The sequence below is a fragment of the Apium graveolens genome, chromosome 2, assembly GCF_009905375.1.
Source record: "Apium graveolens cultivar Ventura chromosome 2, ASM990537v1, whole genome shotgun sequence".
Classification (NCBI taxonomy): Eukaryota; Viridiplantae; Streptophyta; class Magnoliopsida; order Apiales; family Apiaceae; genus Apium; species Apium graveolens.
This window is the reverse complement of record NC_133648.1, coordinates 61,291,492-61,305,284: the sequence shown is the minus strand read 5'-3', so window position 1 is coordinate 61,305,284 and position 13,793 is coordinate 61,291,492. Positions and strand designations below refer to the sequence as shown.

The 13,793-nt window shown below is 34.7% G+C and overlaps 1 non-coding gene across 1 annotated transcript; it reads left to right on the top strand.

Moving 5' to 3' along the window:
- The first annotated feature begins 278 nt into the window (after positions 1–278).
- On the top strand, positions 279–385 carry LOC141709416 (small nucleolar RNA R71). The gene has a single exon (XR_012569993.1). It is a non-coding gene; the product is annotated as a small nucleolar RNA R71 (small nucleolar RNA).
- Positions 386–13,793: the final 13,408 nt, after the last annotated feature.

The following is a 13,793-nucleotide window of genomic DNA, read 5'->3' as shown; positions in this document are numbered from 1 at the left end:
TAACTCCATACGTAGCCAAAGAATCAACCTTCATTGATAGCGCTTGGAGCTGGGCTGCAATAGCGGTGGCTGCATCAACTTCCAGAATACCTGCTACCTTGCCTGATGTCATCCTCTGAGTTGGGTTTTGATGCTCATTTGCAGCCATCGTCTCAATAAGATTGTACGCCTCAGTATAGCTTTTAGCCCATAAGGCGCCTCCAGCTGCTGCATCAAGCATGGACCGAGATTGAGCCCCCAAACCATTATAAAAACCAGTGATTACCATCCAATCCGGCATTCCATGATGTGGACATTTTCTCAATATTTCCTTGTAGCGTTCCCAAGCCTCGCACATAGATTCTGTAGGTTGCTGCGCAAACTGAGTAAGAGCACTCCTCATAGCAGCAGTCTTTGCCATTGGATAAAACTTCACCAGAAACTTTTGCGCAAGATCTTGCCACGTAGTGATTGACCCAGCTGGTTCAGAATGTAACCAGTCTTTAGCCTTATCCCTCAGTGAGAATGGGAAAAGCCTCAACTTGATAGCCTCATCAGTCACGCCATTATACTTAAAAGTGCTGCAGATCTCGACAAAATTCCTTATGTGCATGTTGGGGTCTTCAGTTGCCGCTCCTCCAAAAGAAACAGAATTCTGCACCATCTGAATAGTGCCCGGCTTGATTTCAAAGGTGTTAGCTTGAATAGCCGGATGAAGGATGCTTGACTGAATGTCATCAATTTTAGGCCGAGAAAAATCCATAAGAGCTGGATCAGCTTGAACAATATGATCTCCCATGTTTACTGGTTCTTTCTGCTCAGTTCCTGAATCCGAATCCTCAAAATCTAACTTCTCCGGTGTATCAAGAACTTCGTCTTTCTCCTCAGCTGTATCTAAGGTCCTCTTGCGAGCACGAGAACGAGTTTGCATAAACGCACTAAAGTACCTGAAACACAACCGAAAAGAGTAATTAACTACTACGTCCTAATCACTGAGTCCTAATGACTAATGATGGTAAGTACATAAACTAAACAACTACGCCGAGTCCCCGGCAGCGGCGCCAAAAACTTGTTAGGGCGAAAACACGCGCTAATATTCACGCAAGTATACGCGTTCGCAAGTAATATAGAATACTTTCTAGTTCGTTCCCTCAGAGACTCAGACTAAGTTATTGTCTAATTTAACTCACTCACCAATGTATGATTACTTCTCAATGTTAAGATAATAACACTTAAAATTGTTGATTAAATATTAACTATAATTAACTACTTAATTAACCACTTAACTAACACTGCAATTTATCAATAATAAAACACTCATGAGATCACAACTTCATTATTACTTCCTTCTATAGCCATAGTTATTACCTTTAGCATGTGACAGTGATGATATTAATCGAATAACACAAAACTGATAAAAGCCAACTTTCATTGTACTAATACCATTCTACCAAACATCCACAATTAAGATAGAAATTGAATAGTCATCAATTATGTTGAGTTCCTATATGTCTACAGAAATTGACAACACAACGATTTAAGCACAAGTTATTCCTTTTGATTACATAGGGCAAATAAAACTGTTAGAGTTACCCACTAATCATGCACAACGTACATGAACCTATGCTAGCATGGCAAGTTCTAAATCTCAAGATCCACTGTCGCTTCACAAGAGATTAACACCCTATCTTATATGTTCGCGACGCACATAAGACGAATACGCATAACCAATACTAGATATCATGCAATCATCACACACTAAAGTATTAAACAATTAACTAAAGAATTCCATAATAAATCCGTTGCAACCCCATGATCACGATTAGCCCATAATAGAACTTATCGCCATCATGGGTTCATATGAAATCATGATAAACGAACACAAGAAAATAACAACTAAACTAATTATATTAAAACAGAGTACGTCACAAGAGTAAATAAGTCAAAGCAAGAAAACTAGCATCCAACGTTACAACGAAACAAGAATCACAAGAATATATGCTTCCTCTTCGTTGCTGTGTGCTAAATCGGTCTTCTTCCTTATCTCCTTCGCTTCTTGCAAAACACAATCTAAAACATAATCCCCTCTTAATACTCTGTGAAAAACGTCTCAAATCTACTTATATAATAGTCCCATAAAACTCAGATTACATAGAAGTTGGAAGCCAAACAGAAGTAGAAGTCTAAAACAATATATTATTTTCCCCGACCCTGCGCGGCCGCTCAGCATTTCTGCGCGGGCGCGCAAGGCTGCTGCGCGGCCGCTCAGCATTGCTGCGCGGGCGCGCAGGACCCTACTGGAAAATTTCCAGGTTTGCTCCGTTTCTTCGCCGTAATCTGCCCGTTCTTTTCCTCTCGCAATGGTGAACACATGCCAAGGCTTATTCTTGATGATTCCTCCTCCGAAATGCAACTAATACCCTGAAATGCATAAACACTAGAAAAACGCATCAAATACACAAAATACTTGATTTCAAGACACCAATTTAAGCCATTTTAAGACGTTCTAAGTGGTATAAAATGCCACTTATCAAATATAACTTGAGTTCTTCTTCTAAGTTCATTAGATTAGTTTTTATATTTCATTCTTGTAATGTACATGAATACATGAAGGTTTAAAGATCAAGGAAGGGTAATTCCACATCGAGGCCATCCAAGAAAGCAATACAATGAGGTAACTTAAGAAAATAAGACATGTAATAGTTAACTTGTATTTATTTTCCACCTTGGATTGACCTAGATCTTTGTCATTAGCTTGATGAAGATCACATAGGATGAATCCATAATCAATCACATCACTTTATTTCACTTTACATATATAAACTCATATGATGAATGTATGTGTAAAGTAGTTTAATGATGCATGCTTAATTAGATTAAGGATGTATGTTTTAGATACGACACCCATGCCATGCTTGCTAAATAAAATAAAATATGTAACCATTCAAGATTTCAAAATGAACAAACGATTATGAGATTCTCGTGTTTATGAAACACGTGATAAAATATTAATCTTCTTTATTTCCGACAATGGGCGATTTTGTCAAAAGCGGGTTCATTGAACTTGTAAGGTTGTGGATTTTAAGCGAGATTATTGTGACTCCCTCAACCTAAAAAATGAACCATTAACGAATATTGATTTTAGGTATTTTATTCAATAAAAAATTAGAAATCTCTTTATGATGGGATCATGATCACTTTAAAATTCACAAAACCCTAAAGTTAGTATTAAGTTGATCAGATGCCTTCCAATGAGTCCAATGCGTTAACCCCTAGATCGATAAGGAGTGGGTGCACCAAAGTAAAGTACTCCCATCTATCGTGGGAGATATGTTGAAGTATATTGATATTTTTTTACTATTGGGTTTGACTTAACTAAGTTACCACTGTGAACTTAGAGGCATGGAGTTTGGCAGGATTTATTAGATAAATATGAACAAATGTTGTTCCACCAAACTATCCAAGAGTTATATGGTCGATATAATTGACAAATATTGTCTACCTAAATAATCATGTTTTAGGAGAAAATCCAAAGCTGACCTAACACATGGTAAAATATGGATCTTGGCTCTCTAAAAAGGATATAGAAAATATAATGTCCGAATTAATAGTTAGGTCTATTGATTTGAAAAAAATAGTGGGAAATATTTATTATGAATATATATGAATAATCACTTGAACATAATTTAATGATCATCTATAGATTAATTCATTTTATGTACTTTAATATTGTGGATATCAAATGAAAAATAACACCAATAAATTCCTTATGTTATAGTCCTTGAGAACGACAAGCTGACATGAAATAATTTCCTCGACTGACATAGGAACTTGAGGATTGTCCTCAGGTTCCAGGATGTCACTAAAACCCCTCCGTTAAATCTTCTAGCTGAAAATGAAACATGTGCTGAACAAATTGCTTACCAGAAGAAAATTGATTATGCAACTGATGTTTTCTGTCTCATGCTTACAATTATGAGTGTTGAGCTTTAGAAGCAACAAGAGCATATTGATGCTTATGATGTGATTGAGCACCTTCAAAGGATGTTTGAAGGATAGGCTCTCCAAGAAAGATTTGAAAATAATAAGGCACTATAAATTTGCATAAATGGGAGAATGAGTTCCGGTTGGACCAAATATTCTGAAAATGATAGGCATATGTACCTTGATATTTTGGGTTTCAAGATTGGTCTAGAGACTCAGCTTTATTTGATCAAACAATCTTTGAACAACTTATATTCTTAGTTTGTTATGAAAAAAATGAATGAGATAGACAAAACACTCATTGAGTTGTGAGGCATGTTTAGAACTGATGAAAATAACACGGTAAAGGCATGAACTACGTCCATATTGATGGTGTACACATAGAATGCAAATGGGAAAGGAAAGTGGACAGGAAAGGTTAATATTTGATTTTATTCAGTGCCAAACCAGATTCCAATCCCAAGGGGGATTTTGAAGCCTCTTAGTGGTGTTGCTAAAGAAGAAAATCGTCACTTCTATGGTAATGACTGAATGATTGAAAGTTAAACTGTCGAGCTTATTTGAAAGATCTCAAAAAGAAGACCATGAATGGTCAATCTTTATGAATCGGGTTAGAATTGGAGCAAAATTTGTTGCTCTAGTTGGAGTAACTCGGTACCCAATTTTTGCCCAGAAGGCGAAGTTGTGAACTTGGTAAATTGTTAATACGTGTCCGCCTTTAGTGAACACATAATATCAATTTCTTGTCAGGACAAGAAAGATTTTTTATTTAAATAAACAACAATTTTTTTTTATTTCAATGTTAAGGCTTATAATATTGCACAATTAGTTAACAATTTATAGTTCCAAGATGACTCAAATCAAACATTACATCTAGCATTGTCATTAAGCCATATTATGAGCAACGCAATTCTGAGTTACATATAGATGGAAACTTGGATATGTTTGATTTTGAATCATACGAAAGATGTGAACCTTCTCATTGGCAAAATTACTAAAGCTTCTTTTACCCGATATCGTGAAAGGGCCACCGAACGATTTGGACTTATACATTGTGATGTATGTGGTCGAATGCGTACGATGGTAAGCAGTGGCTTATACTACTTCTTAACATTTACTGATGACTTCAGTAGATATGAATTTGTATGTATTATGAAGAACAAATCCGATTCTTTTGAAGTGTTCAAAGAATATAAGGCCGAATTAGAAGCAAACAGGGGAAAGTGTAAAAGTTTTACGATTAGATCGTGGAGGAGAACACTTAAACCTGAAATTCAAGAGTTTCTTGAAGGAGTGTGATATTGTATCACAACTTAATCCTTATGGAATACCTCAATGTAATATAGATTCTAAGAGGAGAATTAGTACCTTGTTGGACATGGTGCGATCGATGATGAGTTGAGCGGATCTTCCAATCAGTTTTCGGGGTTATGCTCTAGAATCGGCTGCATATACACTTAACCGAGTTCTGAAAAAAACTATTCAAAAGACTCCGTATGAGATATGGACTAAGAAACGTCTTAGCATATCATTTATGAAAATTTGGAGATGTGAAGTATTTGTAAAACGTTTATCCTCTGACAATCTTGGACCAAAATTAGATAGATTCTCTTTTGTGGGATACCCAAGTGAGACTAAAGGTATAGTTTTTATAATCCTTCCGATAACAAAGTGTTTGTTGCTCGGACCGCTGTATTTATTTAGGAAGAACTACTTTATAAGAAAATCAGTGGGAGCACAATACATCTTGATAAAGATCGAGATCCATATGATAATATTGAACCAGAGTTGGAACAAGATCAATATGTATATCAAAATATTGGAAGTAATCTTGTTCAGGAAACAAAGATTGTTTGTAGATCTAGAAGGATTCACCATGAGTCTGAGAGAAATTATGGATATCTCTTGACTCAAGATGGTGATGTGATGCTTACGGGTGCCTCTTACCTACCAAGATGTTATGAACAGTCCAGACTCCGAGAGATAGCTAGAGGCCATGAAATCCAGGATGGAATCCATGTATCAAAATAAAGTGTTGACTTTAGTTGATCCATCTGAAGGGGTAAAACCTATAGGGCGCAGGTGGGTTTTCAAGAAGAAAACCGACATGGATGGTAAAGTATAGACCTATAAACCGTGACTAGTGGAAATAGATTTCAAGCAAATTCATGGTATGGACTATGAAGAGACCTTTTCACCAATTGATATGATCAAGTCCATAAGGATTTTGCTAGCAATAGCTGCTTACTATGACTATAAGATCTGGAAAATGGATGTCAACATCGATTTATATAAGTTGCTAAGATGGTATATATAAGTTGCTTATATCTATTTATAGATTGAAGCAAGCCTCAAGGAGATGGAATATTCATTTTGATGAAACTGTCAAAGAGTTTGGCTTTATTCAAAATGAAGATGAACCATGTGTTTACAAGAAGGTTAGTGGGAGCCATGTGACATTACTAGTATATATATAAATGACATTTAACAAATAGAGAATGACATACCTTCTCTACAGGCTATTAAGACTTGGTTGAAAAATAGTTTCTCGATGAAAGACTTAGGCGATGCTACCTATATATTAGGGATCAAGATCTATGGAGATAGATTGAATAGATTAATCGACCTAGTCAAAATACATACATTGACATAGAAGTGCATTCCTTTGGGATACAAGAGGCAAAGAAAATATACATTTTGATATCTCGTGGGATAGTGATCTCGAAGGATAATTGCCCTAAATCATTAGATGATAAGGGTCGTTTGAGCAAAGTTCTATATGCTTCGGCAATTGAATTTATAATGTATGCAATGATATGTACTCATCCTGATGTTTCGTTTGCTTTGAGCATGATGAACAATTGCAGTTTAATCCAAGTGAGGGTTAACTGGATCGTTGTTAAAAATATTCTTAAGTACTTAAAGAGGACTAAAGATTCATTCTTGGTGTATGAAGAAGATAGGGAGCTGGTTGTAAAGGGTTACACTGATACTAGTTTCTGAACCTAATTTTTGGATAGACAGGGATGATTCTATGTCAAAGTTTGGTTTTGTGTTTTGTCTAAATATAAGTAATGTTAGCTGGAATAGTTCACAGAAAGAACATTGATGATTCTATAATGGAAGACCAGTATATTGATGTTTTCAGAACAGCCAAGGAGACTGTTTGGACATGTCTTTAGGCGATATCACCTTCTTAATATGATTAATGATCAAGAAGATATATATGTGAAGTGCATATTAATGATAATGTTGCAGACCCAAGGACTAAGGCTTTATCGCAGCAGAAATACGATGGTTATACTAGTTCCATGAGTATTAGATACATGGGTGATTGACTCTAGTGCAAGTGGGATATTGTTAGTGTTTGTACCCTAGAGACAACACTATAATATTTTAGTTTAGGACATTTGGATTATAAATATTTTTGTTTTATCGATTCTTCCCTTTATAATTTATTATGTCTTAATTTACTGCGATATAAATGTTAGATTAAAAAATACTCTTGGAATATGATATGAATTATATATCTTTAAGTACATGACTTAGAAATTAGATAATGAGAATAGTATCAATATTCCTAAAGGTCCCTAGTCGAGTATTATTGTTAAGGGAAAATAATAATGCATTAAGATTGGTGTATTTATTGACTGATAATCACATCTAATTGATTATAGGTATAGTGATACTAAAGTTAAAAACACAGGCAAATGTAAATGTACATGGTGCTAGACATGCCCAGTGTGACATACTACATGTCTATTGTGTCATAAGCAATTCTCACTGTAATAAATGATGTAATGGTCCTTACACTTTAAATTATTATATTTTATACGAGAATTAATGTACTTTGTTTACATTAAATGATTCCATTGACCGAGTAATTTTAAAAGTATATTTCAGGTATATTATGAATCGTATGAGAAATATGAATGATCTAGAAAGGATTTAACCCTCCTATTTTAGGAGTTATATTATTGGCATCTTGTGTGAGCTAGACTATGAAATGTGTGGTCACGCTCAAATGTTAATTTGATACGATAGTCTACTCATTGATCAAGGAAACCTGGATTAAACTTTGATGAGCATGACACATTAACATGCCTCTAGTTTAATCTATAATACGTGATTAAAGGGATTATATTATATTATACATTATTCATGAAAGGTTTAACTGATCACCGATTTAATTATTATTACTTGTGTACCAATGATGTATTAATAGATGCCGCTCATTATTTATGATTTTAAGTTAGATTTAAAATTTGTTGTCAACGTAATAATAACCTATACGGTCACACACAAAGAATGCCTGAAGGATTATTTAATTTAAATTAGATTTAAATTAAATTAAAATAATTCAAATTATTTATAATATTAATTAAGTATGACATAATTCATTAGATAAATAATGATATTCGAATTTACTAATATTAATTATGAAAATCAGTTGTTAAATAATTAAGTGAGACTTAATTATTATACAAATAGAAATTTCGAATTAATAATAACTTCTAATTAGTTAAGAGTTATAATTCTTTTCTCTACTCCCTATATAATATCTCTTGTGGCTGATTTTCAATGCAATACTTTTATTAAAATTCCTAGCCACCAAGAGGGAAGATGTAGAGAGTAAGAAGAAATGACTGTGTGCTAGTACACATCTAATTCTTGAGTTCAAGTATTCGTGTGGATGTCAGTAGAGTGTAGATCATGAGAGCGAGATTCGTGGTAATTGAACAAGTTTTGGATCTCCATTGGACAACCATAATCGTAAAACTTCTTAAGGTAAACATCTCTTCTACAAATTAAATATCTATTTTTCAAATAATCTTGCGGTGGGTTTCAAAAATTCTAGTTTCGTACACGTTTTAATTACAGTTTGTCTTTTATACCTCGAAACCCTTCAGTCTAGACATCTGTTTTTGTAACATTGCTTTCGACAATGTATTGGTAACAATGTTATGCTTTGACAACATTAAAGATGGTGTTTTTTTCTATTTGATCTTTAGTTATCATTGTTAAACTCCGTTATTTTCATTTCATTCCATCAAAAAATTTAGACAATGTTATGTCAACAAAGTATGATTACAATAATTTCAAACCTCAAGCTTGATTATGTCTAAAACAACCCATAAATCTTGATTACAACTAGTGTTCTTAAAGTCGATCTAGGCGGCCGCCTAGGCGGTGGTAAAATACCCTAACTCGAACCTAGACGGTGATTTAGGCGTTTTTTCAAAAAATCGGGTCAAAATCGAAATTAGGCGGGCTAGGCGGTCAAAAATATGTCCTAGGTGGTCTAGGCGGAAAATAATTAAATTTTTTTTACGTATTTATAATTTTAATTCATTAATTTCATAATTTCACACAATATCATGTCAGTTTCTAATATAAAGTATTGGTAAGATGTAACAAGTAAACTAATATATTTATTTTCAGACTTAAAATATAAAAATAACATATGATAATTAATTTAAAAGTGTGAATTAAAATATAGTTAATATTGTAAACTCAATAATTAGTACATAACGCATGTCAAATGTGTAGATATTGTTTAATACCATTCTAATTTCTTTTTGCAAACAAATATTTGACATACTGATCATTATATAATTATAAAAATTAAAAATAATATTTATATTCTTTCGATTAATATTCTGATTAATCAGTCCGATTAATCTCTGACTTGCCGATTAATCTCTCGAAGGTACCATCACCGTTCTGGCACGCCTAACGATTTCTGGAACACTGATTACAACTCCACATAAAACTTATTATTCCCGAACAATCTAACAACAGAAATATAGAAGAGAGGGTTGAATGGAATTCTGGTTTCTTTTGAAAATTTAAAAACTTCTTACGAATATATATAATAGTGTTTTAATAAGCTAGTTGTGGATAAGAAGTATTCAAGTATTCAAACATAAAGTAAATAAATAAGGGTGTGTAAAACTTTCTGGTGGATTGATATTTCCACCAGAGATATATATAAATGTAGAAGATCTATGTGATGTAAAAGCACACAGCTGCTTACAAGAGTTTTTACAAACTGAACTTGAGAGTTCTAAAAGATACGACTTACAAATGCTCTCTCGTTATTACTTGTTTTGATTATGTCAATCGATAATGAACTCTTTGCTAAACTTGGTTTATATATCACCAAGTTACACATATAATACGATAAAACATAAATCTATTATTTATGTCTGATCACATGTTTCTTCATTTCTCTGTCCCATGCAGTCCAGATATATATAGCATCTTTAAATATCCATCTTTTGCATGAAAATGGAAATGCTTCTTGATCTTCATAACCCTAATAATAGGCTGCCATATTCTTTTTGTATACAATCAACCCATATGACTGTCAAGTTGCTTTCAACTGCTATTTGAAATCTGATGTTCCTTAAGACTTTAGCATTATCCGTTGAGTCTGTTATGGATCATCTGTTGAAAGTGCCTTGAGTCATCCATTGAGAGCTTTGTAGATTATCCATTGATAGTATTTTCTTAGCAGTTGATACCCTTTCACTTAAATAGAAGTACAAGGTATCATCTATTTACAACTAGCCAACCTGTTCTGCATATCTTGCTGGTAGTTAACATGACTTGGAATGTCTAACAATTTCTAAACTTCTAAGATATTATGGTATATAGGAATGAGCTACATACTTGTTTAACACGAGATAATCCATCAAAATATGGTTACACAAATCATTTAACTTATCTACTTAGAGTGTTTTGTTGATTTATTATCAAGTCTACAACATATTCCTAACAATCTCCCCCAACTTATGTCTAATAAAATTATAGGCAAAAATTCAGGTTAACTTGATGATAACAAAACACCCTAATAAAAATTAAGACTTTAAGTAGTAGATAAATTAAAAAAATTTCAATTAAAGTTTGAACAAAGGAAGATGAGTGTAGTTACATGTCATTTCAAGATGCTCCTCTAGTCTGAGCTGATCATTTCTTTCTTCTTGGTTCTCTAGTCCTCTTTCTCATAATGTTGTCATTCTCCTTAATTTGGTGTTAGAGTTGTCTGAATAATTCAGTTTCATTTCCGTCATTGAGATCCAGCATCTCCTGCATTTCTTTGAGTGTGTCATTGCTTGATATTTGCAGCTGGTCTTCAAGTCTGAAAAATCTTCTGGTCCCCTTTTATTTTTGAACTCCATCATCTAATAAGGTCTCAAATGCACTCTACTTCCAGTGTAAGGAATAGATAATATTCTTGGTAGTGCATTTGGATCTCTTCAGCTTTTTTTTATTTGTTAAATTTTGTTGAGTACCTTTATTTGGCCACCTTGGTGAATCCAAAATCTTTCTTCATTGCAGAGAATACTTTCACCAAGACACTATAGCCTTCATTGAGAATCCTATGTAGAGGCCATGTGATTTCCTTTCCACCTCTGTACCTGAACACCAATCTTTCTGGGAGTCTATTGTGGGCATTAAGTTCTCTTACTTCATCCAGGTAAAGGTTGATGTCTGAGAACTCTTTTATGTCACTAATAAAGAGTTGATCTCCTTTGTTGACTTTTGGCTTGGATTTGGATAGGGCTTGAGATTGAGATAAGACAGGCTTGACTTGCTTTCTTTACAATTTCTTCTTCCTTTTTGATGTTTTTGGAATTGGAATATTTAGCTCAGGAATTGGTAAGTTGTCCCAGTTCATTGGTTCATCCTTGGAAATGATTGGCTCACCATGAAAGTTCACACCAGGATGTATCTTAAATTCAACTTGCTCCCCTATGGGCATAATTATTTGGCTTGTAGTGTTAGACTGGATTGGGTTAGCTTCCCCTTCTTCATCTTCAATAATCTTCCTTCTTGCTCTAACCTTTCAATACCCTTTTCCTGACTTCCTTGGTCCTTGCTCCTCTTTAGATGAAGTTTTCTCAGTTTCAGTTGGAGTTGCAGGTATTTCAAATTTTCTTTTCACTCCTTTAGTGGCATGCTTTTTCCTTCTTTTTTGAGCTCCAATTCTTCAATTTTCCTCATTTTTAGCTTCTCCAAACCGAGGGTACCCAGTCATCACATAGATCATTTTACCATATCTGTAAATTCTTTCAATTCTTGGTCTCAACATGGCATCCTCGGTGACTTTGAAGCTTTCAATTGATGCACCCATCAGTTTTCCTTCATCTGGCCTAGAAGGAGAAAAGTCAACCATCATTGGGTGCTTTGTTGATAGTAGGACACTTGCTTGTTTGGGTTTCAGCACCACAACATTGTTGAACTCATTCTTTGTTGATGGTTCACCTTTATCTCCCTTTCCTAGCTGCATTTCATCTATGGTGATTGGCTTCATCTGTGTGAAATGCTTCACAGTTTTATCCTGAGTAGTAGTTGAGCCAAATTCCTTCTCAATTCTGTCATCAATCTTCTTCATTTGCTCTTTTAACTTGAGCTCAGCTGCTGCTAGATTGATCAGATCAATACTTTCCACAGCCGGTGGCTTAGAGATAGTGATAGCTAGTACTATTACTTTGCTGAATTGAATATTCACATCCTTCTCTCCCTTTTTGTTATCATCAAGTGAAACAGGGTTTAAAGTTTGAACATCCATCAACTGTTAAAGTAATTGAGTTTGAGTTGCTTGGTTTAAAAGTATCTTGGCCACTAACTTCTCAACAATTGTCGATCTGGAACCCAAGGCCTCAACCTTCTTATTGAGATCACTGTCCTTTCTGATTTTCTGGTGAATGCCTCTCATTGTTGACTCAGGAAGTTTGAACTCCATTGTTTCATTGAGGTCCTTTTTAACTTCCTTAATAGTGTTCTCGATGTCATCTACATCTTGATTTTGTTTGAGAGTCTGAATTTTGTGCAGTTGCAGAGATTCAAGATGGGATTGTTGAAGACTTTTGGTACTGGCATTGGTGGTGGCTTAAATGGCTATTTGAGCCTGGTTAAATATCTTGTATGTGGTAGATTTGAAGTGATGATAATCACAATCTTTGGTGAGCATCCAGTCTGGAGTGTTTGTAGATGAGCTAGGTTTTGCATCTCCCCTTATGTTCATGCTAGTTTTATCAGCATCTTCTCCATGAGAATTATCTCCAAAAGAATCACTAGAATCATACTAAAAATCATCACCAGCTGTAGGTGGAAGAGAGTTGATTACATCCTTTGCCCTTAATATAGAGGCTATAGTGTGTACCAAATTTAGAGTCTTCTCTACATCCTCATTGCCCTGTTCTACTAAGATTTGATACGCTGGAACAGGGTGAGTAAATGCCTCGGCATCAAAAGATATGGAATCTAGAAAAGCTTGATATTCTTGCTGAAATAGTCTCCATTTGTCTGCCTCATTGACATCCCTTAACTCACTTGCAATGGGTTCCTCCCACCATTCTTCTGTACCTGCTTTTCTCTCGTGTTCTCTCTCTTTTTGCATTAAGGGCTCCCCTTGGCTCACCACCCTAACACCCTCACCTTCACCATCTAAGGTGGGACTCCTCTCACTTTCTTTTTCCATGCTGGAAGAAATATCATGCATATGTTCACTCTTTTCCTCTCCTTTTGCCTGGAAGCAACCCAGCCTCTCACTCATATCACTCCCTTCCCTTAATCCTAAGAGTGATTGAATAACTACTAATCATCTACACTTGTAACAATTTTAGAGATTTCAAGAGGTGCAGATACCATCAATGGATGAGTGATATCCGTGAAAGTAGCAGCTGTGAATATCAACGGAGGACTGCTGTTAGGTTTATCCATCGAAGGACAATCACTAATCAACGGATGAGGAATATTCGTCGAAGAAGTAGAAATAGTGGAGATAGGAGTTAAAACTATTGTCGAATCTATGGAGATTG